This window comes from Meleagris gallopavo, chromosome 1 (genome assembly GCF_000146605.3).
Source record: "Meleagris gallopavo isolate NT-WF06-2002-E0010 breed Aviagen turkey brand Nicholas breeding stock chromosome 1, Turkey_5.1, whole genome shotgun sequence".
NCBI lineage: Eukaryota > Metazoa > Chordata > Aves > Galliformes > Phasianidae > Meleagris > Meleagris gallopavo.
Window position 1 is genome coordinate 171,237,916 of NC_015011.2, and position 3,717 is coordinate 171,241,632.

Below are 3,717 nucleotides of genomic sequence, written 5' to 3' on the forward strand. Positions count from 1 at the left end.
TTTTTTGCTATCTAATGAGAAATAAATATGAGAGGCAAAGTAATCTCTGTTACTGAATCACTATAACAAGAAATTAAGCTTGTGTTGCAAAATTACATTGGCAGCCCTCAGGGCTTACTAACTACTTCAGAGAAACATCTTTGTTCCTCCTGTGCTTCACTTTCTCCCCTTTCAAAGATCAATACTAGCTGCAAATGGATATGGGATGTTCCAGATATTTAGTGTGAAAAAGATGGTAGCTGATATTATATGCACAAACATGACATCACATTCAAATACCGTATTACTACTGACAATAACACAATATATATTAAAAAAAAAATTCCATCTTTCATGAAGCATTTTATATGGCTACTCTACCTGCCTGAGCTGTGCTCACCTAAGAACTTACAGCTTAGTAAGAATATAACAGTGGATAGAAACATCACTATTTCAAAACAAGATTAAAAGAAAAAGGAAAGCTCAAAGGTCGGTACCTACTGAAAGAAGTAAAGAGCAAGTAGTGAGGGGTGACTTCTGGTGTCATTTGGCATGCAAAAATGGTGGCCATGCAAAACATGTTTATGAATATCAATGACTAGCTATCATGAAGTGTGAATTTTCTTAAGAGTAGCCATGATTCATAACCATAGTAATAATGGTCTTCTCTTTCAAATAAAATATTAAATACATATGAAATATTAATATTCTTTCTTAGTATTACCTCCCTTAATAAAATTAACATTTCAAGTGAAAATTATGATAAAAACTATAAGCACTCCATGTATTGAAGCTTAAAAGTTTCAAATATAAACTTCAATTTTTTTGAAAGGAATTAGTGGATAATGCAGAGGATTCCCTAAAGAAATAAATTCAGCTGCAAACAGTAGTTTGTATTACTAACAATGATTTTTAATATGACCACTAGGTGGAAATATTGTACTTACAGTTGGGGATGTGGCTGCTGACAGCAATGGTAAAATTCCTCCACAAGCAATAATAATATTGTCGACCATCTGGGAAATGAGGTGTATTGTGTTGTGTACAAAAATAATATTTTCATTACTATTGACAAAGTCCATCACTGACTTTGTGGAGTGACTGCAAGAACACACACACACAAAAAAGGGTAGATTAAAACCAAATAATTAAAATGAAAGTTCAGTCAAACTTATTCTTTGTAATCAGAACCCAAATGTTTCTCTGTTATTAAAGGAGATCCTTATCTACAAGATTTTCCATGCAAATTGTGAAAAATATAAATAGAAGTAGTCTAATGGACAAGTTGACTGGTACCTAATTTCACACTAGGATTTGTTTCAGATACACAGTTGAGAAGAATGGCTCAAAATCTTTTATTCCCATCATGCAGTACTTTAATTCAGAAGCAGTTCTACTGTAAGCAACGTGATTGGTTCTTCAGTGTGAAAGTTATTATTCAGCTGATTAACAGAGTTCAACATACTGCATCAGTGCCATCTAAAGTAGCCCTCAAAATACCTAATGACATTAGGCAGGAGCTTTTGATCATGACTTTTTCTAAACTGTAATTTCGAAAGGTTCATCTGTTAGAGTATTAATGATTTGAAGAAACCTGCCGATAGTGTTTTAAGGTAGAAAACCAATGATCTGGTAATATTTTGACCTAGAATAAACTTTATTAACTAATATTAACCTTAGCATTAGACAAAGCTTTGCAAGACAGATATGCTGTTACCTGTAATATCAACAAGAAATTGGTGAGAAACTGTCTCATGAAACAGTTCTCCCCAAAATATAAAAAGTTGTGTGAAAATACTGAAGAATTCTGAGCCTATTCACAATATTTTTTTTTCCAAAACGACCTTTGGCCAGCCAGAAAACAAAAATTAAAAACTTCAATTGAAAATATGCAAAATAAAATGTTTACCTCCAAGTGTCACATAAGTAGAAAGGATAAAAATTATAAAAAAAATAAATTAAATTGGTTATTCCCCAACAACTGCCACAGAACAGTAAATCAAACTAGAAACTAAATGCAATATAAATAGGTGCTTTGAAATAAATAAAGTAAACTTTTCTGTAAATGAATTATTCTGTTCTGGAAATGACATTATACGATGTCTACCATACTTAAGGGCAACTTAAGGGCACTGGTAACAAGAAGTTTCTGATAAAGTGTGCAAAAAGCTAGAAAATCATATCTTTGTCATTAGAAGTAATATAATCAGAAAAACTAACTACAACCAGAAGCTGGCATGTAAAATAAAACTATCAACTATCCTTTAGAAAAATTTATAGGACAGAGTTTTCATTTATAAGATTTGCAGGTAGAGAAGCTCTAGTGCTAAACACGTGCTGAGACAGCAGCATTGTTATCATAGTAACATCCATTCTACAACACATCTGATTTTTCCTTGTTGGCAGAAACACAAAACAGGATTTAAATAAGAAGCAATCATCTACCTTCTCCAAACATGTACATCTGTTTCTAGTGCAAAAAGCAAGTCTGTCAGGAGACGCTGGTGCATGGGAGACCATTTAAACTCTGGAATACGAAACATAGTTGTGCGTGGACCTGGACTGAACTGTCGCCGCTGCTCTTCTGTCATTGGCATCCCTCTAAATCCCAAGTCAACACGTAAATCTCGGTCTTGCTGGGTGACAGATCGACCTTGTACCGCCTATATTAACAAGAAGTTCAGAAATCATGTTATGTTTCTGTAATGTGTTCTTGGATAGATTACAGACTATGAGAAAGGATAGGCTAATGCTGAACTCCAGCCCATACCACAGCAGATACTGATAATTCAGCATAGGTACTATCATTTACTAAAGCTGCTACTCCAAATCAATCAGCACTGCAGTGCCATACCTTGCCTTCCTTTCACCTAGTCACTGATGTTTTTTATTCTCATTCTTCACTTGAAATATCACAGAAAAGACCAAATACAGCATGTACAAGGTCAGCAATTACAAAACACTGTCATGTGAAACAACTGTTATTTTATGCAGCTAGTACAATTTTCATTGAATATTTTACTCAGAATGTGAAAAAACTACACAGTGGGTAGTTTTTGTGGGTGTGGTGGGATTCAAGACATCAGTGTACTTACACATACAGTTCATCATTTTCTAAAACCAGTTTATTCATCTGGTATTTTTAGCAGAATCATTAGAGAATCAAATCTATTCTCCAAAACAGAGTTTTGACAATTTTATTACATTTTGCTAATAGTTTAACAGTTTTATGGATCCTCAGGACATTCTCTAGATTCTCCCAACACGTAGAAGATGTGGATTTTACAACTTTTGTTTCCTGCATTCAGGTTGACTTATTAGGATCAATATCGTGGTGGCTTCTATGTTCTATTCTTTTTCCTTAGAATGATCTTCAAATAATTTTTTTTTTTTCTTAGAATTAACTAAGAATTTAATACTTTCAATTATTTTTCTACAGTATGCCTTCAATTCTATTTTTATTGTTTCATAGCTTAGATCATAGAAGGAAGTTTATTTTATTTTCTTTGACATTTGACCTACAATTTGAATGAAGGAACTAGGGCTGTTAATCTGGGGAAGAGGAGGCTGAGGGAAGACCTTATTGCTCTCTTCAAATACCTGAAAGGTGATTGCAGCAAGGGTGGGGTTGGTTTCATCTCACTGGTGACAGGCGACAGAACGAGGGCCTGGAAATGGCCTCAAGGTGCACCAGGGTAAGTTTAGGTTGGATATCAGGAAAAACTTATTTACAGAAAG